Source organism: Giraffa tippelskirchi, chromosome 8 (genome assembly GCF_054371585.1).
Source record: "Giraffa tippelskirchi isolate mGirTip1 chromosome 8, T2T-mGirTip1v1.2.pri, whole genome shotgun sequence".
NCBI classification, from domain to species: Eukaryota; Metazoa; Chordata; class Mammalia; order Artiodactyla; family Giraffidae; genus Giraffa; species Giraffa tippelskirchi.
Genome location: NC_137282.1, coordinates 99,807,878 through 99,834,711, shown reverse-complemented (window position 1 = coordinate 99,834,711; position 26,834 = coordinate 99,807,878). Strand labels below are relative to the sequence as shown.

Sequence of the window (26,834 nt, the reverse complement as noted above, 5' to 3'; positions counted from 1 at the left end):
AGGCATTTGATTTAGGTCATACCTGAATGGTCTAGTGGTTTTCCCCACTTTGTTCAGTCTGTATTTGGCTATAAGGAGTTCATGATCTGAGCCACAGTCAGCCTCTGGTCTTTTTTTGCTGAATGTATAGAGCTTCTCCATCTTTGGCTGCAAAGAATACCATCAATCTGATTTTGGTGTTGACCATCTGGTGATGTTCATGTGTTGAGTCTTCTCTTGTGTTGTTGGAAGAGGGTGTTTGCTATGACCAGTGCGTTTTCTTAGCAGAACTCTTATTAGCCTTTGCCTCTCTTACGCTTGGTAAAAATGGGAATAATAATACATATCAAACCTCTTAGAGGTTACTGAGGGAATTAGGCAATAAAACACACATCAAGCACCTGGGATAGTGTAAAAATACTTTTTTTTCACATGGTTTCTGTTTTTCTTTAATTGTATGAGTACAGACAGCTGTGTTCCTATGCCCATGATTCAAAGAGAAAGCTAAGAGGGCTTTGAATAGCTTCCATTGACTTAAATGCAGGAAGAACCCTACTTCCAAATATGTGGAACAGTTTTTCCTAAGGCTGCCGTGTGTCAGAGAAAGACCATATTGAGTAGTTGTTTTCTGAAGGCAGGAGAGGAGAGTGAATGACTGATGGCTGTTGGGCAGCCTAAAATAATATTTCATTCTTGTCATCCTGACACAGTTTAAGACCAAATGATTTTGGATGGTTCTCCTGTTTCCCTCTTGGTTTGGAAGAACAGAGCTTTTGTTACTTATGCTCTTAAACAACAGAGCTTTGTTCTATACTCAGGAGCATACAAACTAAACAGAAGATTTCCTTAAGGGCCATCCTATTTGCTGTGAGCAGTGATTCCCAGTGGAAAGTAGACGTGGTTAGCTCCAACCATCTGTGGAGGGCCCACATCATCACAGAGGAACTTAGCCAAAACCCATGGAATAACAGCAGCCAGTCAGATTGGGAATTTACTTCTCCTATACTGTGCTAACATTGCTGGACTCAGGCATTTAAAAATGCCCTGCTTGGACATGGAAGCAACCTAGATGTCCATCAGCAGACGAATGGATAAGGAAGCTATGGTACATATACACAATGGAATATTACTCAGCCATTAAAAAAAATACATTTGAATCGGTTCTATTGAGATGGATGAAACTGGAGCCCATTATACAGAGTGAAGTAAGCCAGAAAGAAAAACACCAATACAGTATACTAATGCATATATATAGAATTTGAAAGATGGTAACGATAACCCTATATGCGAGACAGAATAAGAGATACAGATGCATAGAACAGTCTTATGGACTCTGAGGGAGAAGGTGAGGGTGGGACGTTCTGGGACAATAGCATTGAAACATGTATATTATCATATGTGAAACAGAACACCATTCCATGTTCGATGCATGAGACAGATGCTCGGGGCTGGGGCGGTGGGATGGCCTGGAGGGATGGGATGGGGAGGGAGGTGGGAGGGGGGTTCAGGATGGCGAACACATGTAAACCCATGGCTGATTCATGTCAATGTATGGCAAAAACTACTACAATATTGTAAAGTAATTAGTCCCCAACTATAATAAATAAATTTATTTAAAAAAATTAAAAAAAAATAAAAATGCCCTGCTTACCTGGGCCCTGCTTTGTCCTACAAGACAAATAATCTTTTATTGCTTTCTTTGAGGCAGAAAAATGAAGATGCCAGTATTTTGAGTGTTTTTTTACTTTTGGGAACTTCTGATTCGTAGACAATTGTTTCAAACACTGTTGTGTTATCTTTTCAGAGCTGTTGATACTGTGGAATGAGGGTGGTAATTAGGCTCAAGAGTTCTCATCAAAGGTTAATGGATCACTAGAAGGACACAAATTAGGTTCTCTCTGTCCTGTATGCCTCTTCTCAGTTCTCTTCCCTTGCACTAAACCAGCTCCTGGCTCGCTGCCACACTGCCACACCCATGTGCCATTTTCACTTAACAAAGGTCAGGTCTGAGTAGAATATATGAAGTTGCGATCAATTCCAACTGTTAATAATTACAGCTAGTAAGTATGGAGCACTTTGGAACAGGTTTTGTGTTAAGTGGTTTGCATGCATTGTCTCGATGCTTCTCAATGAGTAATCCCTGATGACTGACTTTACAAGCCTGGGGTTGGTGGCATGTATGCCAGAACAAATGCAGATTCCTAGGTTCCATTCTACACTTGTGAGTTTAGCATCCTGTGGTGAGGTCAGAGATCTGTTACTTTAACAAGCACCTTCAGCAATCCTGATGCACAAGAAGTTCTAGAACCTCTGAGTTATTTTTCAAAGCAAATGGGGCTCAAGTGTGATCTGCTTTCCTTCCACTGCTCTGATTTCTGTGCTTACATTTTTAGGGCAAAAAAAGTAAAAAAAAAATCCTGTGGACTGGGAGATGTGGGCGACTGATGCCTCTTAGTAGCTGGTGATTATGAATGTGTCCCTATAGCCAACGTGCTTTTGAGATACCAAATATTTGTCTCTATTGTGGGGGATTAAAAATTGAGAAGTCTTTTCTTGACTGATGGTAGCTGTGCTCTGAATATAGAGAGGGATGCCTCAGGGACTACAGAGGCAGGACTGCGTGAATGGTTGCATGGGTCGTGCACTGCCTAACTGGATGTGTTGGCCTTGCCCCAGGAGAGAAAATCTGGCATTCTCCTTGGCCCAGGGGTAGCTCACTCCTTAGAGGAGAAGGTAACTGATGTACTGGTATGGGTCTCAGGGACCAGGAATCTCCACCTGCCTTTTGTTATCAAGCTCCAAGGGGCCTGAAATCTTCAGGGTCATAAATTCCCTGGTTCTCGGGTTTATTTCTAGAAAGCCTCTATTAAAATGAAGTGCCACGTGGAAGGTAACAGGGACATTTAATCATAGTGGCACAGACTGGTTTAATGTGGTTTCTCTGGGGATTCATTTAGTGGGAGGGGAAGACAGGCTCCTTTGTGAGCCACTTTAGTGAAGGAAGCTGAGAGATTAGCAAAACTATTTTTTTTCTTTTCAGGGGCGAGGCACAGGTGGAGTGGGAGAGGCACTAGAGATACACTGGACCCGTGTCCCAATTCTGAAGGTTATCCTCCAACACACTGTTTTCTTAATTCTTCAGCCCCTCCTATCCTCCTTGTCTTGGTGTATGTCTAGTGCCCAGTGGCTGTCCCCTCAGTCACAGGCCTGGACTGCAGCAATATTGTGGGTAGCGAGGCCTCAGTGGCATGAGTGGGCTGTGGAGAGAATGGACACATGAAGTGTCCACCTCTGGAGCTGAGGCAGCATGGTGGGGTGGGGGAACTAATCACTCACTTTTGGAACTGAGACCCCCTTCCTTTTGCATTCCTCTCCCAGGATCAGGATAATTAGAATAAGGAGACTTAGTTTAGCTCATTCAACTCCCTGCCAGGCCCCATACAAAGCTTTCATATATGCAGTCATTTCTAGCATCCCAGGTAGGCTTCCTTGTGTTTCTTTATCAACTTGTTGAGAAAGACCAGAGATGAGGCTGGCCATGGGACTGTTAAGTCTTAACATTTGATTTTTTGGGATCTTGAAGAAAGTACCTTGGGTTTCATTTTGAAAGTGTTTTTTTTTTTTTTTTTTTTGCTAAACTGAAAATGTTCCCCAGTTTTCTCCCTGGTTATTTGTCCTGCTAACTCATGTGGTAAGTGGTGTTGATTCATGAATTTACCATCAGGGAATAAGCACCCTCCGTGGAGAGGAGGTGGGAGGAAGGGGTTTGCTCTCAAGGAGGGGCACGTTCTTGGTCTTGGCGGTCGGTGCTGGGGAAGGGCACACAGATGTGTCCTGGGAAGCACAGCAGTGAGAGAGTACAGGGTCCCTGAGGCCCTGTGAGCGGTGAGAAGTGGCTGGCGGGGGTTTGTGTGGGCAGGGAAGGAGATAAAGGGTGAGACCACTGACAAATGAATGAAGGGATGTGGGAAGGAAAGAGTGCAGCAGGCCGTTGGCCGTCCCTAGGGCCGCTGTTCCCTTACCAAGCAGACTGGTTTTTCTCTGCACCTCCTCAGTAAGTACGCTGAAGTTCCAGTTAATAATCTCCTAGACTGAGAAATCCCCTCTCCCAGGAGGAGAGGAGATAATTAGCTTCAGTGTTCTCTCATATCTATGCTGAGAAGTCAGCATGAATTCTAGACATGGTTCCTGTCTTCGGATAATCATCAGAGCTGTTTGTGACGGGTCTCTCTTTTTTCCCCCTCCCTTCAACTCTTTTTTGATTAGGGTACCATGACTGAAATGAATGGCTTCCACTGTTTTTTTGCCTTCATGCAGGAATCTGTAAACTAGGCTGAACTTTGGACCACCTATCATATGAATCATGTCTACTAAAATTACCCTTTCTGTGTAATTTCCTAGGTTAGTGCCATTGTGCGATACAATAGATGTAGAGCAGGGTTGAAAATGTCAAGAGATAACCAGACAGAAAACTGACAGTGAACAGACCCACCTCCTTGAGCTCTTATCTCAGAGGCCTTAAGACAAAACCTTACTTACATAAATATTTCCCGAAATAAGATATATGATGTTAATAGATGTATTTTACCATATTTGACAGTTCAACTCCATTGTGGATCTTGTGTACATTTATTGCAATGAACTTACAATAATTATGATACAAATGACATTTCTCTTAATGGATGTTTATTATGTAATAGGCTCAGTTCTAAGTAGGCTTTGCCCATTTAATCTTCACACCAGCCTCAGGAGGTAGTTACCGTGAGTGCCCCATTTTACATATGGGGAAATTGAGGCACAGATCTCTTAATTAGCCTGCCCAAAGTCCACAGATAAGGATCAGAACTGGGATTTGAACCCAGGCAGTCTAACTCAGAGTATATGCTGTCAACCTCCATGCTATTAATATAATGCTTATGCATTGCTTGAAGAGGTGGTTTTGGCATCAAATATGAAGAATGCAACCCTTCAAACTTTTCTTTTACAAAATGTAAGTAATTGCATGTTTTGTGTATGTACTCTTGTATGACTGTTGACATCTCATTACAAAGAAGAAGAGTTTTGACTATATATAAGCACAAAAGGTTGTTGATTTGGGTTAATTTTATGTGTAATAATGGTTTAGAATCTTGTCACATGCATTGTTAGTATGTTTCCAAACATTCATATTCTCAGATAGATAATTAAAAAGCAGCCACAAAAATTTCCCCCCATGTGCCAAGAACAAGTTTGATTATGAGGTCTATGTACCCAGATGATGTGTTCTGTTATCTAAACCAAGAATGTAAGCTTAATCCCTATAGTGACCACAGATTCATAGCTCTTGTAACCATGACTTTTTATTTAAATGAAAAAAAAAATTTTTTTTTTTTGCTTTGTCAAAGTGAGCAGGCCTTCTAGCTGATGTATTTCTAAGTAACTGCTTGCCTTTCTGTTAACACCACAGACACTGGCTCCAAGAGTTGACGTTTGAACTATCAGCAGTTGCCCCCCACCAGCAACCTGGTCCAAGATCTAGGGTTTCTTTAGGTGGAGTCCAACCTGGTGAAAACAATGGGGCTATTTATCCATTTCACCTGGAGCACAGTTAACCTCTTGCCAACGTCAGCAGGTCTGACACACTAACTTGGTGGATCTGAATGTTTCTTAAGAGTTTTCTCATGAGTGACTCCTTTGGCCACGTAAACTGCATGGCAAGGCAGATTAGCTTGTGGGCCTAAAAACTGTTCTTCGCCCAGATCTAGGGACACTTTTCAGTCAACCAGAGCTGCTCTGATAGTTGAGATGGGCTGATGGCTCTTGGTTCAGATAAAAGGTTTGCATTGCTGAGTACTTTTCTTTAATTGGGATCATCTAAATTCTTGTCTGTGAGATGGAGATCCAGGAAATGAATTAAGAACAAAATTTAGCTGTCTGAATGACCTTTGTGTACCATGAACCCTCTTAGTGCCAGGTGTGACAGCCAACAGCTATTAATTGATGGTGATGATGGAGGTAGTCTTTCCAGCTAGAGCCTGCTAGCACAAGCTCTGTTGGACTGGAAATGATGGCTGCTATAAGCAGACTTTAGCACACTGCACTAACAACTTTAGGCGAGAGAAGATTAGAGTATCAGCATGTATTTTTAAGTTTCCTCCTTCATTGCATTGTTTTAAATAGGGCATTGAAATAAAGTGTGAATAATATAATTGGCTTAAGTTGGATTATACTGAGATATCACTTCCTTCCTTCCAGTGTGAGGTCCCCTGCTATGTGACCACTCCAGGTACTAAATATCTACACTCACCGCCAATTGCCACGTAGCAGTAACATGTCTCAGGCTATCAAGATTATTATGATGATTGGAGGGAAGGCCATGCTGGTCTTTTAGAAAGCTCTGTCATGAATGTGTTTTTGGTTGAACATTACTTGCTAACAGATGAACAGCTTGAAGCTGAATCAAACAAAACCTTTAGTGTTTGTAAGGGTCAGGGTCCCAGGGATCTGTCTGAAACTGAGCTTTATGTTGACACAGAGAATGTCTAGAAGCCATGAAAGCTTCTGACTCAAGGGCTTGCTAGTTGGTTGCTGGCCATTGTCTTGAGTGGGGAGATGGTTATCTTCAAAGTTGTCAAAGGTGGAGTTTTCCTATAGGAAATTTCAGGGCAACTATCATATGAAATAATTTAAATGCCTTAGTTTAGAGTATTCTTGGTCTTGTCTGTTGAAAAATGGAGATTTGAACATTGGAATTTGAAGAAATCTTAACGTAATTTTATTTGGGGAATGAGAAACAGGGAATTCTGGGTGTTGAGGATTCAATGACAAAATTCTGGGTGTTGAAGATGCAATGACAACGTTACCTTAAGGGCGTGCTTTCCCTTTCAGACTAGATCATCCTTGTTATTGTTGAGTAAAGGGAATCACAATTTTAACCACCTGGCTTCCCTCAGAAGTTTCAGTTCTCACACAGTCACCATGAGCAGCAGCACTGTCAAGTAAACAAAGGTTTAATTAAATAAAAAATATTTAAACGTAGTGAAATAGTCCTCCCTGGTTAGTCACAAGTTGGACAATTCAAAGAACAGATCTTGGGGGGGATTATGAATGGATTACTTTTTCTATTCCCTGTGTTTCTGTTTTTCTTCTTGGTGTCAAATCTCAAGTTAAATGCAGTCAACCATCTAGAGCAAACAAAAAGTGCATAAATGTCTTTTCTGTTCCTGTTCCTTATATTTCATCACTAAACAAAGCAAGTTTCCTTTCCTGGCTTCTTCCTTTGGGAGCATATAAAACTGACACGAGTTTATATTGTGGAGGTTCTGCTGTCACTTTGAAAGCATAATGATTGATTTTGTTATTTAAAAGTTTTTACAATGATTTTTTGGTTGCTAATGTTACACTTGCTGCAAAATTTGCTGAAGAGACACACCATTTGTTGAGGATTTGGAAGGATTTGTCGTTAGGTAAAGTGTCACATATCTAAGGGTGTATGTTAATTCCATTTAAAAAATTTTTTCTTTAGTCACCTCTTATGACTTAAAAATGTTTGCCACAGATGCATTAATAACTACAATTTGGAAGTTTGGTATAACAAGTAGTTGGTATTACTAATACTTCAAAATGTGATGGGAAATAGGGGAAATATTGCAAAGAAAACAGAAACCTAGGCCATGGGAGGCTATGCCAACTGGCTCTTACATCATTTTCTGCCCCAACAATCCCACCAAGGTACATTCTGGTGCATGCTATATAGCCTGAGTATTGTGGGCCAGTATAATAACCTATCTTCCTAATTCACTGTCTGAGCACAGTTATTCCTTTTAAGACACTAAAAGCATTTAATTTTACTCACAAACCCCCTTTTCCTTCTTCCCTGCCTGAGCTGCCTTTATTCTTGTTTCTGTGGGTGGGTGAAAAGGCTGTCCATCTGAAAAGATAGCTCTCAAACCGTTCTGGAAAATGATCTCTCTTCCTCCACAAATGGTCATTTTGGTTTTAAATTTATTTCAGGTACATTAAGCCTCCCTGGACTCATACTCAATAACAAATGATCCTACAATAGATGAGATTAGAAAAAGGTAAAATGAGATCAAAGCGGACCTAGTTGCCGGAGTGACTTAATGCATATATTTTGACTCAGCGTTACTCCCACTAAAAATAAAAAGAAAGATGAAAATTACCTTTGGGCTTTTGCTGCTGTGGTTGCCTTCCGAGTCCTAGGGGTACCTGGGTCCTTTAAGGCCAGCGAGGTTAGTCTTGCCAAAGCATAACAGATCTTGCTCCAGGTGAAGTCGCATTTCCCAGTCCTCTGTCGTGCTTCCCTTGGGCAGTAAAGCTATGATTTTTCTCTGGCCTTGCAAGGTAAAGTGATTCCAGATAAGCTGAGTGTTATGTGGAATATCTCATCTTTGTTGTTCTAGTGCAGCCCTTTCAGCTTTCCAGAGCCAGTCAGACTTGTTATGAGGAGCTAGATGATTGGCTGGATCTGGGGCTCAGTTTCATAAATTATAGCCCGGCGTACGAGAAGCACGAGTCCTATAGTTGCTGTAGTCCAGAGGCCTGCCAGTTCCTGCTTAACGCATATGTAGTCGTAATTGAGTTCTAACACGGCCTTGGATGTTTCTGTCCTAAATAGCTGACATTGCATCTTCAAGACTGTGTGAGTAATCCTGACTCTTTGTTTTGTTTTTTTTAAAAACTCCGTAAATTAATTACATGCCCTGAGAGGGAGTGATGGTAGTTAGAAAATACTGAAGTGGCAAATGATTCATTTTCAAGGTGCTGTTTTCTATGTATCAAGTTCAATGCAATTAATCGTAAAGCTTCTAAGACCTGGCAGGATTATTCCAGCCTTTTTTTTTTTTTTTTGCCACGAATCAGAGTCAGGCTGTATTTAGAAGGAGGCTCTTCAATGCATTTGCTAGCCGGGTTTGTTTTAAGGGGTCTGAAAAGTGAGAAAGGTCCAATACGAGCAGGGTAAAACAGATTGCTGGTGTCAAAGTCATGGCTGAGAGCCCTTGAGTCCAGCAAGTTTCAAGACTTCCCACCCACATGGTCCACAGCTGGGAGGGAGCAGTCATGACAGGCAGTCCTTTTGGGACACAGGTACACAACACTCAGAGCACAGAAAGAGGAGGAATGTGAAATGACAGCAAAGCTTTTCTTTACTGTCATCTGAAGCTGTACCAAGACATATTCTATGGATAACTAGAGTATTTTTACATCTATAAAAATGCTCCTCAGTGGTTCTGTTTATATGGTGGGGAGCTGAATGAGAACTCCCTAGCGTGTGTGTGTGTGTGTTTAAAAAGCATGTTAAACACACAGAAACAACAACAGTAACAGAAGAAAGTATGTGGATTGGAATGTGTGGTCAGAGCAGATCAAATTATCCCAGGGAAGCCGTTGTTAGGTTTGTGTAATTGCTGGGGGTGACTTCTGTTGCTAACCAGGTTGAAGATAAAGCTGGAGCAGATTGAGAGGAGAACCTAGAAAACATCAGCATTTTATTACATACACTGCAAGATAGAGTTAATACTGAGTATAGACTGGTGAGTGTAAGCAGCTCATGTTTTACTTTTAAAACATTATTTATTTCTCCTAACCTGTCGTAAAAAAAAAAAAGAAAATCGGGCTTTTGTCTATGAAGTTAATCATTAGAAATAAATAATTTTTCTTCCACATAATTTTTATATCTTTCTCAATACAGCACAAAGTTAGGTAATTTCTTATAATTTTGGGGTTTTTTCTAGTTTGCTTTTTGTCTAAGTTTTCATCTTTAGACTTAGAGATACAGATGTATATTTTTGTGCTGTACATAAGCCTCAAGCATAAATCATCTGAACAGTTTTTAAAATCACGGGTTTCTGTGGCCAGTATAAATTTCTAATAGCTAGAGTAGTTACTTGCCAATTCCTATAAAAATATTATTTTTATACCTAAGAGGAGTTTATTTTTGGTCACACCTATTTAAATGACTGACATGATTTGGTCAGTAGGAAAGAAATAATAGTTATGTTTTTTGCAAAATTTTATGTTTCATTCACTTTGGAAATGCAAAATTTTGTTGTTAAAATATTTTTGCCTTCTAAAATATGACCCCTTTTAGGTCACAGCAACAGATGAGGTTTATAAAAGGAGAGAAAAATAATTAACATAGAATCCTTTTCTGCATTAGCCAAGTATATGTAAAATAGTTTTGAAACATGTAATTCTAATACATTCTTTTAGAAACATGCTTACTGTGAAGAAAGAGTATGAGCTTCTAATTGTGATAGTGTGGTAAGTTCCTTTATTTAGTTTCCATGGCTGTAGACACTAATAGTAAGAGTTGACAGTCATTATTTTATGTTTTAACTGACTCTATCAGTGGAAGAAAGGAGTGCATCTACTGAAGGACTGTAATCTCACCCCTCCAGGTGGTTCAGGGCCCATGTAGAGTAAGAAGTGGGGAGAGTGGAAGCAGCTTTCTCTGAACTGGTTTCCGACCTTTAAGCTGGCTTCTTTTCTCAACGTAGTGGCAGTATAGCTTTCTTGGTGTAGCTATCACTTTCCCTCCCACCTCTTCATGCCTTCCTTCTTTATAGTATTAACTTGCAGAGAAGGCAATGGCACCCCACTCCAGTACTCTTGCCTGGAAAATCCCATGGATGGAGGAGCCTGCTGGGCTGCCATCTATGGGGTCACACAGAGTCGGACACGACTGAGGTGACTTAGCAGTAGCATGCTTAGCTATCAGATATTAATCAGCTGCTCATGCAGTTCAGAAGGTGTTTAGAACATGACTCAGGGAAATTCTGCTGGGAGTATTGACATCTTGCATTGGAGCTTCCTTTAGGACTTTCACCTCTTCAGTTCTCTGGGTTCACATCTATTTTACATGAAAGGGCAGGACATTAAGAAAAGAGTAGAGGAGTACCAGGTGTCCAGGGGGCAGGTATCTGTGAGCAAGATGTTGTGCAGAAAGGAAACATTTTCCAAATAGCTGGTCTCTTTTCCCTCTGCACTTTATTTTCTATCGCCATTTTTGTCTGACTGTGGAAGTTCTTTGGCAGATAAGGTTCTGTAAAACTATGTATATCCGCCACAGACAGATGGATTTGACAAAGATATATCCGACAAGGAATGTATTACATCATAAACTTGCAAAGCACTCATGAATGCAAATTGGCTTAAGTAATATTTCTTGATTGTATTACATTTTCCAGGGTTTCATTGGTGAATTTCACTTTTGGAAAGATTTGCTCTTCTCTAAGACATTTTTTTCAAGTGTTATATATAGAACTACTCTTTTTGCTTACTCTTGCTGAAGAATTTAATTATTCTTAGTTGACGTTTTCAAAAGACTTGCTGTCCCACCTGGAGCTTATTTTAAAGAAAGTAGAGCAAAACAAAAAATCCTCCTCTCCCTCCCCCAACACAGAGTTAAATGCTTTAGATTTGTATGATTCTCTTTGTTTGTGGAGCATTATAAAATATATGCAGGTGATATAATTTTCTGTTATACTAGTCACAAGCCAAAATTGTATCCCTCCAATTTCAGGAAGCAAAATGACTTAGTGAATTGATCTTTGAGTTAGTGAGATCATGCTAAAGTCTTTAAATTTTTTTGAGCCTCAGTCTCTGTGTCTGTAAAATGGAAATAATGGTATATATCCTGGTGTTTTACTGAATTGGTAAATAGAAGCAGCATGATGGCGTGCTGCAATTCATGGGGTTGCAAAGAGTCGGACACGACTGAGTGACTGAACTGAACTGATGAGAAAGTGCTGATTAAAGAATATTTTAGTTCTTTGGACTAAGATAATGACGTTATTATCATTACAAAATTTCATAGCACTGGCTAGCTTCCTTTACTTCTAAAAGTATATCCCCAGAATTGAATAAATACTTTTTAGAGCAAAGGCAGTCTTCAATGTTTTCTCTTGAAAAATTACAAAGGTTTTCAGAGCCTCAGTCCTTATCTGTCTGTTACTTGGATATAAAAATAACAGTAGGGTTACCGTAACAATAAGAAAGTGACATTGTATGTGAAAATATATTTAGTAAACTTCTAAGTGCCTTGTAAATGTTACTTATGTATTATCAGGATATTAATAAAAGGCATAAATAGTCAATTTTTAAAATGGAAAATATCACATACATTTCTTTTCCTTTAAATTGTATAATTCCATTTATATAAAATGTACAGAATAGGCAAATTCATAGAGACAGAAAATAGATGAATGGTTGTAAGGCATTGGGGGAAGAATGTATGAGGCATGACTGCTGATGGGACCTACAAATTTCTTATTGATTAGTTTTTTTTTTTTAATAAAGGTAATTCTTTATTTTTCTTGTTTGTAACTTTAAACTTTTTATTTTGTATTGGGGTATAGCCGATTAACAGTGTTGTGGCATATGTGGCTGAGTGCCTGAAGTTTGATTAGCTTTCTCAACTACATCTACTTCCCTCCAACAGGGTGGATTAAGCTGGTACTGTGACTTTCCTTCCACTTAGATATAGCGCAAAGCTAATATTCAGATAAGCATTCCCTCACAGCCTGCATTTAGAACTGTTAAAGACAAAGTTTTAGAGGGCATAGTTTCCTCAGAAGAAAGAGTGACTTTAGAAAATTTAGATTGACAGATGTTCTTAAACTTTTTATTATTGTGTTTTCTCTCTTTATTAAATTTAACTAACAAAATAATCATATATGTTAAGGTGATGCTTATTCTGTGGGCTTTTCATCCCAGGAATAAAATGAATGGTCAAGATGACTTTCTGAACAATTTAGAAAGTTCAGTCAACAGTTTTGAATCTCAGATTTTTAACTGGTTCTATTTTGAAAAGTCATCACACTTTTTGGATTATTGGCCATGGGTGTGTCCTACATTTCAGCTGCTTGAGTGCACTGTTGTTAATAAGTTTAATTATTTCCTAATAGTGCTATTGGTAAGCCGGAAACAGTTATACCACATGTAGAATCTTTTTTTTTTAGATGAAACTATACAGGATGCACAAGAAGTAAAACAAATAAAAAATGAAATGAATTTTCTCCTATCTTTATCCTACATACTTCACCCAGCAATTCATGAGAGAACCTTCTGGAAATGAAGGAATTTAATTTGCAGTATAGTTTTTAAAATTAAAAAAAAATTTTAATATATTTTTTATTGAGGTATAGTTGATGTGCAGTATTATATGTTTCAAGTGTACAATTTAGTGATTCACAATTTTTAAAGATTATACACCATTTATAGTTATTATAAAATTTGACTATAGTTCCTGTGCTGCATAATATATCCATGTAGCTTATTTATTTTATACATAGTAGTTTGTACCTCTTAATCCCTTATCCCTATCTTGCCCTACCCTCCTTCCCTCTCCTGCTGCTAACCACTAGTTTGTTCTGTATACCTGTGAGTCTGTTTCTGTTTTGTTAATATTCACTAGTTCGTTTTATCTTTTAAATTTCACATATATGTAAAACCACATTATGTCTGACATATCACAGCATAATACTCTCCAGGTCTGTCCATGTTGTTGCAAATGACAAAATTTCATTTACGGCTAAGTAGTATTCCTCTGTGTGTGTGTGTGTGTGTGTATACACACACCACATCTTTATTCATCTGTTGATGGACACTTAGATAGCTTCTATATCTTGGCTGTATACTCATAAGGGATTTGATCTAGGTCATGCCTGAATGGTCTAGTGGAAGTGACAAATAGATTTAAGGGACTACACCTGATAGATGGAGTGCCTGATGAACTATGGACAGAGGTTCGTGACATTGTACAGGAGACAGGGATCAAGAAAATCCCCATGGAAAAGAAATGCAAAAAAACAAAATGGCTGTCTGAGGAGGCCTTACAGATAGCTTGGAAGAGAAGAGAAGTGAAAAGCAAAGGAGAAAAGGAAAGATATGCCCATCTGAATGCAGAGTTCCAAAGAATAGCAAGGAGAGATAAGAAAGCCTTCCTCAGTGATCAGTGCAAAGAAATAGAGGAAAACAACAGATTGGGAAAGACTAGAGATCTCTTCAAGAAAATTGGAGATACCAAAGGAACATTTCATGCAAAGATAGGCTCGATAAAGGACAGAAATGGTACGGACCTAACAGAAGCAGAAGATATTAAGAAGAGGTGGCAAGAATACACAGAAGAACTGTACAAAAAAGATCTTCACGACCCAGATAATCACGATGGTGTGATCACTCACCTAGAGCCAGACATCCTGGAATGTGAAGTCAAGTGGGCCTTAGAAAGCATCACTACGAACAAAGCTAGTGGAGGTGATGGAATTCCAGTTGAGCTATTTCAAATCCTGAAAGATGATGCTGTGAAAGTGCTGCACTTGATATGCCAGCAAATCTGAAAAACTCAGCAGTGGCCACAGGACTGGAAGAGGTCAGTCTTCGTTCCAATCCCAAAGAAAGGCAATGCCAAAGAATGCTCAAACTACTGCACAATTGCACTCATCTCACACGCTAGTAAAGTAATGCTCAAAATTCTCCAAGCCAGGCTTCAGCAATACGCGAACCGTGAACTTCCAGATGTTCAAGCTGGTTTTAGAAAAGGCAGAGGAACCAGAGATCAAATTGCCAATATCCGCTGGATCATCGAAAAAGCAAGAGAGTTCCAGAAAATCATCTATTTCTGCTTTATTGACTATGCCAAAGCCTTTGACTGTGTGGATCACAATAAACTGTGGAAAATTCTGAAAGAGATGGGAATACCAGACCATCTGACCTGTCTCTTGAGAAACCTGTATGCAGGTCAGGAAGCAACAGTTAGAACTGGACATGGAACAACAGACTGGTTCCAAATAGGAAAAGGAGTCTGTCAAGGCTGGATATTGTCACCCTGCTTATTTAACTTATATGCCGAGTACATCATGAGAAACGCTGGGCTGGAAGAAACACAAGCTGGAATCAAGATTGCCGGGAGAAATATCAATAACCTCAGATATGCAGATGACACCACCCTTATGGCAGAAAGTGAAGAAGAACTAAAGAGCCTCTTGATGAAGGTGAAAGAGGAGAGTGAAAAAGTTGGCTTAAAGCTCAACGTTCAGAAAACTAAGATCATGGCATCTGGTCCCATCACTTTATGGGAAATAGATGGGGAAACAGTGGAAACAGTGTCAGATTTTATTTTGGGGGGCTCCAAAATCACTGTTGATGGTGATTGTAGCCATGAAATTAAAAGGCGCTTACTCCTTGCAAAGAAGACTACGGCCAACCTAGATAGCATGTTTAAAAGCAGAGACATTACTTTGCCAACAAATGTCTGTCTAGTCAAGGCTATGGTTTTTCCAGTGGTCATGTATGGATGTGAGAGTTGGATGGTGGAAAAAGCTGAGCGCCGCAGAGTTGATGCTTTTGAACTGTGGTGTTGGAGAAGACTCTTGAGAGTCCCCTGGACTGCAAGAAGATCCAACCAGTCCATCCTAAAGGAGATCAGTCCTGGATGTTCATTGGAAGGACTGATGTTGAAGCTGAAACTCCAGTACTTCGGCCACCTCATGTGAAGAGTTGACTCATTGGAAAAGACCCTAATGCTGGGAAGGATTGAGGGTAGGAGGAGAAGGGGACGACAGAGGATGCGATGGTTGGATGGAATCACCGACTCGATGGACATGGGTTTGGGTAGGCTCCGGGAGTTGGTGATGGACAGGGAGGCCTGGCATGCTGCAATTCATGGGGTCGCAAAGAGTCGGACATGACTGAGTGACTGAACTGAAGTGTTTAATTTTGCTTTTATTTCTTTTGCTTTATGAGACAGATTTAAAAAGGTGTTGCTGTGATTTATGTCATAGAGTGTTCTGTGTTCCCTTCTAGGAGTTTTATGTTTTCAGGTCTTGCATTTAGCTCTTTAAATCATTTTGAGTTTATCTTTGTATATGGTGTGAAAGAATGTTATAATCTCATTGTTTTACATGTATCTGTTAATTTTTCCAGCAACGTTGTTGAAGAGACTATCTTCTCTCCATTGTATGTTCTTGCAGCTCTTTTGTGATATATTAATTGACCAAGGGTACATGGGTTTATCTTTGGGCTCTCTATTCTGTTTCATTGATCTATGTGTCTGTTTTTATATCAGTGCATGTCTGCATGCTCAGTCATGTCTGACTCTTTGTGACCCCACGGGCTGTAGCCTGCCAGGACCTTCTGGTCTTGAGATTATCCCAGCAAGAATACTAGAGTGGGTTGCCGTTTCCTCCTCCAGGGGATCTTCCCAACCCAGGGATCAAAGCTGTGTCTCCTGCAACTCTGCCATTGGCAGGCAGATTCTTTACCACTGAACCACCTGGGAAGCCCTTTTGTGCCAGTACCATACTTTAAAAAAATTTTTTTATTACTGTAGTTTTATAGTACAGTCTGAAGTCAAGGAGCATGATATTTCCAGTTGTGTTCTTTCTCAAGGTTGTTTTTGCTATTTGAGATCTGTTCTTACATACCAATTTTAAAGTTATTGTTCTAGTTCTGTGAAAAATGCCCTTGGTATTTTGATAGGGTTTGCACTGAATCTGCAGTTCACCTTGGGTAGTATAGTTGCTTTAATAATATTAATTCTTCCAAGCTATGAACATGGTATATATGTCCATCTGTTTGTGTTGTCTATAATTTATTTCATCAGTGTCTTATAGTTTTCCAAGTATAGTATTTTGCTACCTTTGGTAGGTTTATTCATAGGTATTTTATTCTTTTTGATGTGATGGTAAATGAGATTGCTTCCCTAATTTCTTTTTCTGATAGTTAGTTCATCGTTAGTGTATTGAAATGTAACAGATTTTTGTGTATTAATTTTTAATCTATAATTTTATTTAATTCATTGATATGCTTTAGTACTTTACTAGTTTTTTGATGGCATCTTTAGAATTTTCTATGTATAATGTTATGCCATAGTGACATGTTTTACCTCTTTATTTCCAATTTAGATTTCTTTTTTCCCTTCTTACCTTGTTTCTGTGGCTATGACTTCCAATAATATATTGAATAAAAGTGCTGAGAGTGGGCATCCTTGTCTTGTTCCTGTCTTAGAGGGAATGTTTTCAGCTCTTCGCTGTTGAGGATGATGGTATTTGTGGGCTTGTCATAGATGGCATTTTATTATGTTGCAGTATGTCCCCTCTATAAGCACTTTCTGGAGAGATTTTGTCATTGATGGATGCTAAATTTTATCAACAAATTTTTTTGCATCTACTGAGATTATTGTAGTACATGTTGAAAACTGCCATCTGGAACCATTGTCATGACTTTCTTCTACCTTTAATGATTGGATAAGACACTCTTCAGTGATTTAAAATTTTAATGAAAGACTGTTTTTAACTCCTGCCCCCAAGTTTATTGAGATACAATTGACAAATTACATTATGTATGTTTTAAGGCATACAATGAGTTGATTTGATACATTTGCATATAGTAGTCCTCTCTTGTCCAAGGTTTGACTTTCTGCAGTTTCAGTTACCTGAGATCAATTGAGGTCCCAAAATATTAAATGTAAAATTCCAGAAATAAACTATTTATAAGTTTTAAATTACATGCCATTCTGAGTAGTGTGATGAAATGCCATTCTGCTGCATGTCCCACCCTGGATGTGAATTATCACTTTCCCCAGCATATCCTACTGGTTAGTCACTTAGTAGATGATTATCAGATCAGCTGTAATGGTCATAGTGTTTGTGTTCAAGTAACCTTTATTTTACTTAATAATGGCTCCAGAGTTCAAGTAGTGATGCTGGCAATTCAGATAAACTTTATTATAGGTAAATATGTATAGAGAAAAGTAGTAGGCGGAGGGTTTGTTATTATCCATGGTTTCAAGCATCCCTGGGAGATCTTGGAACATATCTCTCAAGAGGGGACTACTGTATTGCAAAATGATTGCCACCAGTGTTAGTTAACATTTGCATCATGTCACCTAGTTGCCATTTTTCTCTTTTTGGTGAGAATACTTAAGGCATACTCTCTTGGCAACATTTAAGTATATAATACAGTATTATTAACTATCATTTCTGTGCTGTATGTTAGATCCCTAAACTTTTTCACATCATAACTGGAAGTTTGGATTCTCTGACTGATATTTCCCTCTTTTTCCCACTCCCCAGTCCCTGGCAACCACCATTCTACTCTCTATTTCTATAAACTCAGCTTTTTAGGATTCCACACATAAGTGAAGTCACACAATATTTGCCTTTCTCTACCTGACTTATTTTACTTAGCATAGTGCCCTCAAGTTATAGTCATATTATTGCAAATGGCAGGATTTCCTCCCTTTTTATGGCTGAGTAATATTCTACTGTGTGTGTGTGTGCGTGTGTGTGTATCCCTGTTTAAAACCCATTCATACATGGTTGGACACTTAACGTTGTTTCTAAGCTATTGTGAATAGTGCTGCTATTGTGCAGATCTCCCTTTGAGATAATGATTTCATTTCCTTCAGCTGTATATCCAGAAGTGGGATTTATGGATCATATGGTGGTTCTATTTTTAATTTTTTGAGGCACTTCCAATCTGTTTTCCATAGTGGTTATACCAATTTACCAAAATGAATATTCCTGATGGGCAAATTTCTCTCATTCAGGTGGTTTTCTTGTGGCACTTCTCTTATCATCTAATTATTTCTAGTTTCCAGGTGCTTGTGCTTTGGCAGAGAGAAAAATACATAGAGGATTGGTCGCATTTTTTCAACCAGAGTTTGGTCATGTAAAGGCCCCACTTAATAGAAAGGAGGCTGGGGCATGAATCTTACTTGTCTCTGGGAAAAATAGAAAGTTGGTTTGGTGACCAACTCACCAATTTATGTCATACCTTTTGTTCTTTTCTCATCGTTTTTTCTCTTCTTCTCCTCCCCTCCCTCCCCTTGCCTTTCCCTCTCTTCCTGTCCCCTCTCCTCTCTTCTGATTTCCTCTCCCCTTGTCTCCTGTCCTCTTCCTTCTGTTATCTAATATGTCTATGTAGAATCTAAGCTTTGAGTTTAGCCACTATGTATAAGTTAAATTAAAAAATTATAATCATTATCACCTAGAGAAAATTAAGAATATGATTTAACTTTTCAAATCTTAGTCCTATATGGTAACAGTTTTCCAAGGCTATTAATATATAACTGAAAATTATGATTATAGGAGTTACCATTGATTTAATATTTATGTCCAGTAGTGAAGAAAGGGGTAGTGGGATGTTTTTCTCTTTCCACATATATCTTCCTCTTCTGTATCAATTGTTTGAATCTCTTGCTTTGTATTTTTAGAGAAGGGTAGGAAGAAAATGAAAAATGGGCAGCAAATATAAACTGCTCAAGCCTTCTCCACTCTTTTCCTGTTCCTTAAGTGTTGTATAAATTTTGCAGGGAATGCTAGCTTATTATTGGGGAAAACTGCTATGAAGAGAATGTATACTTTTGGAGAACTGTTTTTCTTGCCTGGAGTTGTGCAAATGATGGAATTAATATAAACTTGGTTTGTAGCCTCTCTATTTTCTAGAGGCTGCAGAGATTTCTCTCCACTCTGAACTTTTGGAGATTAGCAAAAATATTTATATCACAAATAAAAAAGAGCACAGATGCCTACTCAGTAACCACAAATATTTTTCAGATCATTGCTATTTAAAAGAAATCTCCCCACAAACTTTTAGTCTTCCCATAATAAACATCATAAACCATTTTAGTCCTTTACTCTGGATATATTAGGATCAAATATTTTTGTTGGGTGATAAGTCAGTAGTAACCTCAGTTATTTTGACAACCAAATTACTTTCTTCCAATATAAGCCAAATTTACAATTAAGCTATTTAAGAAATAAAGACAGCAAATAAACATCTAATTTTCATGTCCTGACCTAAGAAGTAGAAAGACTGACTTATTTCATATCCTCATATTTATCTGATTGAAATAAGAGTGCCTAAAAATAATTTTCCCACAACTCCATTTACTTGTTTATCTTCTTGGCACATTCCAAAATCAATTTTAAAGGCAACACTGAAAAGAATAAAATATCTTCAATATAACATACAATCTATCTTTTTATTTTGGTGAATCTGAACAAAAATAATAAACACTTATAGTCTTTACCCTCAGGCATTGAAAAACAAAGACGTTTCTCAATTGTTAAATTCTAAAGATTATATTCTATTTAGTAAAGATTTTACATATGTCTTATCATTTTCATGGTCTTTGAAATAAGGCAACCTATACACAGTCAAAAGGTAATGGCTTGGCATTTTTTAGCAATTGAAGAAATGATGCCTGGGGCCAGGTTCTATTCTTAGTAGCTGTGTTACTCTGAGCAAATTATTCAGTCTCCCTGTACCTCAATTCATTGTCTGAAAAATGGGATTATAATAGTACCTACCTGGTTAGATGCTATGTACTTTAGGTAAATTAGTATAGGTAAAACACTTGGAATGATGCGTGATGCATAGTAAGTGCTTTATAAATGTTTGTCTATTATTTTTATCTGGGGAATTGATTATTTCATAAAGTATTTATTCTAGATAGCTAAAATTTCTTCTAGTTCTAAAACTTCTTCTAGCCAGTGTTCACGGGTCTCTCCAAATAGATCTTATGTGTCTCCGTGTTTTTTCTGTGTTAAAGGGATTAAATGGAATCTTTCCTTTGTTGATTCGAAGTCAACGTTCTCAGTGGTATTGAGTCATTTAATATTGAAATGATTAAGATGTTAAAGTGTTTAGGGAGAAAGTGTTTTGTCCCTAAACTAGCCGGTCCAGACTGCTCTGTTGTTTCAGTCCTTGGGCTGTGTTCTGAAGGCTTTTGGCCTTCACTGTACTAGCCTAAGTTAGAATCCTTGATTTGAAATACCTGCTTGAATTTTGTTGTAGGTTGTAAGCAAGGAAATAGCCCAGTTTTTAAAAATTGTGTACCAAATGGAAGAATAGACATTGGCTCAGGTTGTCAGTCCTCCCCTGAGAGTAGATAAGAGCATAAATGCATTTTACCCTTCTGGGTGATTGCTATGCTTTACAACAGGAATTGGCAAACTACTGTCTTTGAGCCAAATCTGTTTTTATAAATAAAGTTTTATTGCAAAACGTCCATACTCATTTGTCTGTACATTGTCCACGGCTGCTTTCATACCAGGGCAGAGTTGAGTAGTTGTCACAGAGACCATATGGCCCGCAAAGCCTAAAGTATTTACTATCTTTTACAGACCTTTTACAGAAAAAGTTTGCCAAACTCTGATCTAGAGCTTTCAAGTTGTGCAGAATCTGAAATAAACCAGCTGTTACTTTGTTTAGTAGTCTCACTCAGTCTGCAGATTCAATTATCTAGCACTGACTGTCCTAGATATATATTTTTTCTAGATATACTTTTGATAAACAAGAATTTATTGTAGTAGCCTATGTTTAATCGGAGAAGGCAATGGCACCCCACTCCAGTACTCTTGCCTGGAAAATCCCATGGACAGAGGAGCCTGGTGGGCTGCAGTCCATGGGGTCGCTAAGGGTCGGACACGACTGAGCGACTTCACTTTCACTTTTCACTTTCATGCGTTGGAGTAGGGAATGGCAACCCACTCCAGTGTTCTTGCCTGGAGAATCCCAGGGATGGGGGAGCCTGGTGGGCTGCCGTCTATGGGGTTGCACAGAGTTGGACATGACTGAAATGACTTAGCAGGAGCCTATGTTGAATAAAGGATATACAGCCCACAATAACACATTTAGAACATTAAGAGGTGAAAATACATGCAAAGTTGTGTGGAAATCCTGTCTTAGGTACTTGTTGTTCTACTGCTGGTGCATGACATGATAGAAAATTACGTGGTTTTCCATTGTGTTCTGTAGAATGTTCTAGAAATGTTAGCAGTTACTAGCTGCTTTGCTTACACAGTTGTCCAATGTAAAAGTAAATGCCTCTGTTGTCTCTTTTCTCACACATCTATCTGTTCTTTATCTTCTTACATATATTCCTGGTCTTTTTCTTTTCTATGAAAAGGATTTTTTTTTTTTTGAGTTTTCCAATAATGTATTACTCTGCAGTAGAGTGTATAGAAAAGGACTCTGAACTTGGGTTTGAATTTTGATTTAGTCACTTTATGGAACAGAAACCTCAAGGAAGTCACACTGTCACCCCCAGCTCCAGGGTCCATGCCTATAAAAGGGAGATAGGAACCCAGGCTCTGATGACCACGTGCTATGGGCTGAATGTTTGCCTCCACCTCAAAATTCATATGTTGAAATCCCAATAACCAATATGCTGGTATTAAGAAGTGAGCTGTTTGGGAGGTCATCAGGTCATGAGGGCAGAGCCCTGATGAATGAGGTTACTGTCCTTCTAAAGAGCCCCACAGAGCTCCCTCTCTGCCATTTGAGGATGAAACAAGAAGTCTACAACTTGGAAGAGGGCCCTCACTCAGCCATGCTGGCTTCCTGATTTCAGACTTCCAGCCTCCAGAACTGTGAGAAGTAAATATCTGCTGTTTATGAGCCACCCAGCCTGTGGTATTTTGGTGTGCCAGCCTGAATGAGCTAAGACATCATGTGAGGGCAAGCGTGAGGCTGAGCATGTAATACTCTACCAGTGTATTATTACTTGTAACTTCAATAACATTCTCAATTTGGCCCGATTTCTTTGTCTAGAAGGATGTATATGTTTATGGAGCAGAATATAAAATGAATTCTGTGAGACTAAAATTGTGGCCATGTGTGAGGCTGTGAGTGTGAAGGAAGCTTGGATGAGAAGACCTCTTCAAACAGTGTATGCATTGTTCCACGTTTGCGTCCTTATTCATTTGTCTAATGTGGAAGTTTATGCTTTTGTGCAGATTTCCTGGAAAATGTATAAGGGAACAAAGAAGAAGGGTAACCTTGGAAGGGGAAAAAGATGATGCTTTTGTCAGTACAGAAGTCTGAACAGAAGCAAATTATGGTTGGTTTTATTTTAGCTACAGTTCCGTGAGTGAGTCTGGTATGTGCACAGGAAGGTTGTTAATTTTTTTAAGATGAAAGGAAGAGTAGTTTACTTTAATGAAAATAGATTCTAGTGCTGTGGAAAACAGAAGTCCCCTGTGATGACTAGGGTAGAATGATTGAGGAGTGAAGAGAACATATGTGGTCCCATTTTGTTTTTATTGGGGCCTACGCAGTATACTAGGTGTCTGATGTTTATATTTATAAAAGATTACCCTACTTTTATAATTTAAGGGGACAGTAATAATTTAACTTTGACTTGCAACTATGTTGCACATATTTGCATATATTCCTACTGTTTGCAAATGGTTTAAAAAACTAATTAGAAAATTACGCCCTCTGTTGCTCAGGTAACCTGTCATTTTAGTTCTTTTGACTTCTACCTCTGTTTTTAACCTCAGTTATTTGGAGGAAAGTTATCTATCTAAGTTTTATCAGTTAGCTACTGCTGGTTAACAAACTCCGCCAAAACATAGTATCTTGCAATGATAACCCTTTTTTATTTTCTGTGTGTCTACTGGTTAGCTGGGGGATTTGTGTTTATCAAAGCCAGATTCTGATTATTTTATCTGGCCTTCCTCATGCATTAGAGGTTAGCTGGTGGTCTGTGATACTCTTGATTGAGGAAGTTCAATACTCCCCATGTATTTCTTATCTCTGCTCTCATCTTTCTAGCAGTCTGCTCCAGACATGTCCTTATTGTGGTGGCCAGGCCAGGGTCCAAAAGCAGGAAAGCCCTGTCATGCAAGTGGGTAGATGGCAAGGCACATGTGTTTTTCAAGGCTTGATTCCTATCACATTTGCTAATATCCCGTTGGCCAAAGCAAGTCATGGTGGAACCTCAGGGTCAGACTGAGTGAATACAAAGCTATGGGTCAAAGAAGGTAGCTATAGGGAGGCCATGAACTGAGGCCTCGGGTTCCCAGGTGTCATTTCACTCTCTTTCTCCATCTTAGCAGTCTTTGTTTCAGAAGTTTTGCAGTTTGTTAACACTTCTACAGACTGGGTAGAAAAAACAAAAATCCGAATTCTACCTTGTTACTTATTTTCAAAGTTTGGTGAGGGAGCAGCTTCTCATTAAAGGCTAAAATAAAAATGTTGGTTTATTTATGTATATGCCTCTCTCCCCTCCTTTTTAAACTAAATTATGCACTACAAATTCTTGTATAATGAAGTGAGTTCTTTTTCATTTCTATCCATATCCATCCCTGAGCTCTATTCTGTCTCCAACTAATTTCTTTATTTTGGGGCCAACCTTCCAGTAGCATCTGGAGGGCTTTGGTGGGTGGGTCTGTGCTTTTTTAGTCTTGCTTTCCGGTGTTCTTGCTTTTTACTTTCTTTTCTGCTAAACTCTACATTTGCATTTCTTCCTGCCCACTCTATGAGTTTGGAGAAACCTCAAGCTGAACATATTTCAAAGACTACTCACTATCCACCCTTTGTGCAATCACTCATGCCTTCACCAACAAATATTTGGTGAGTGGCTTCCATATTTCAGGCATTTGTAATACAGTAATGTGCAATATAGACAAATGGAGGCCTTCCTGGAGCTTATAGTCTAGAGGGACTTGACAGACAGGAAACAAATGCGTGAATGCACCTCATTTGATGTTTAAAGGTGATAAGTGTTTTGGTCAAAATAAAATAGGATGAGTAAGAATGATGATGATGATGGAGTTGAGTGAGCAGATATTCACGAAGGGCCTCTGAAGTCAAGGAGTGAACTGTGACAACCTGGGGAAGATGCTACCTGCAGAGGAAAAGCAGATGCAAAGGCTGTCTGAATAATGGTCAGGAAAACTGCAGTTTCCAGTGGGAAGAATGGTAGGAAATGTGGTGAGGAGACAAGCAGGGGCAGATCACATAGGGCTTGGTAGAGTGCGGGAAGGTCTTGGCATTTATTCTAAGGAGACAGGAATCTGTTGGTGGGTTTGGGGCAGGTGAGACATTATCTGGTTTCAGGGTAGAAATTGGTAAACTATGGCAGTCATGTTAAAGGGATGCTGCCTTAGAGGAGCAGCAGTGGAAACTGAGAGGATGGCAGACTCTGGGGCTCTCCAAAATGTGTAATAAACCAAATTTAGATACAGAGATCAGCACTGCAAAGAGGAGCATATGGAGAAGTGTTTCCCAAAGTAGACTCAGCATACTTCCAGTGATATCTGAGTTAATTTTGGGAGCTGTGTCACATGAATAAACCTTTTAAATTGTAATAATTATTTATGAATTTAATGTATGTTAGGAAAAATAGAAAACTTGTAATTCTACACTTATTGCTTGCTGCTGCTGCTGCTGCTAAGTCGCCTCAGTCGTGTCCGACTCTTCGCTCTTCGCGACCCCATGGACTGCAGCCTACTAGGCTCCTCCATCCATGGGATTTTCCAGGCAAGAGTACTGGAGTGGGTTGCCATTGCCTTCTCCAACTTATTGCTTGAAGTGAGTTTAAAGTATTGAGTACACTCTACAGTTGAGTACAGAAGTAAAAAAAAAAAAATTGTGAGAGATGTATCTGAATTACTAGATTTAGGACACAGTGGCAGTATTATTTACAAGGTTTAGACCTGAGAGACAAGTGAATGATGACTCTGGTTTTAGGGTAGTGTGTAATCATAATCACATTACCATTTATTGGTTATCTACTGACTGTGAGGCTCCATACTAAGCACCTTATAGATGCTTTTTCACCCAATTCTCCTTGCAATCCTATGTGATGTAGGTGGTAGAGTTTTGATGTTCCTATTTAACAGATGAGAAAAGTGAAGATCATAGGGAATAAATCAGTTATTCTAGGAAGTGCCTGAGATTTCAAATATTATAAGATTATGAAAGTGATGTATAGTTCTGGTAAATTCTCTGCAAGCAGGGACTTTGGTACACTAAGATATCCTCAGCAGGTAGAATAGCTTCTGATATGCACCAGACATTCAGTCAATATTTGTTGAATGAATGAAAGAAAAAACAGTGGGTCTTTTTCTTTTTTTTAGTTGAAGTGTAGTTCATTTACAATGTTATGTTGGATTCAAGTGTACAGCAAAGTGATTCAGTTATACATATAAATACACATATATATTCTTTTTTCAGATTCTTTTCCATTATAGGTTATTATAAGATATTGAGTATAGTTCCCTATGCTATATAGTAGGTCCTTGTTGGCTATCTGTTTTATACAAAGCAGTGAGTCTTGCCTAAGTCTAATTCAAGAGTGGTGAATATTGCTGTTCCTCACAGCAGGATGGTGTTTAGGAAGTAATCACCTGAAGCTTTCATGGAAAGGTCATATTTGGGGGTGAAAGGGTGACTTACTGTGCTCTAAATGCAGGTATTCCCATCACCCTAGTCTTGGTCTTTTATTTTTCTGGCCTTCTCCCTTAAGAGTCTCATCTTCTTCTCTGGGTGTGAGTGTGTCAACTCTCAAGTCTCAGACTTTGGTCCTAAACTCTCACTGAAGAACAAAGAAACCCACTAACAAACTTGGAGCCACTGTAGGGTAACATAAGCTTTGGTAAGTCACTTAAGCCCAAATCTGTGTCAGTCAGAGGAAGAGATGCACACTGGATCTGAGCCCTAACCTGAGTGGAGCCCCTGTGCACCAGAAGAGGGTCAAGATGCTTAGGGAGCATGGCATTAGGGAAAAGATGACTTGAAAGGCAAAGGGCATTCGGTTTTCATTTTCCTTGAGCATGCTTGCTTTGCTTTTTATCTAGAACTTTCTATAAAGTTAACTACTCTTATTTTGGGTAAGTTTTCTTACAAGGCTTGATTTTTTTTCCTCCTTAAATTGAAAAGGGAAAGTATTGAAAGCAAAGTCATTCAAGGACTTAGACTGGGTGAAGCTCTCACATAGAGCCAGGGAAGTTCCACACACGCACATTCTGTTGGCAGCAGCCTCAAGGGTGGCCAGTGCAGGGCAGAGACTCTGGGAGGTCTGTGTGAGGGGGTGTGTGTGTTGAGGGGTGGACGAC

The 26,834-nt window shown here is 39.0% G+C and overlaps 1 protein-coding gene across 1 annotated transcript in view; it reads left to right on the top strand.

Moving 5' to 3' along the window:
• The window catches only part of PDE4D (phosphodiesterase 4D), a 1,572,405-nt gene that overhangs the window by 23,025 nt on the left and 1,522,546 nt on the right, over nucleotides 1-26,834 (top strand). The gene's annotated exons all lie outside the window — the stretch shown is intronic.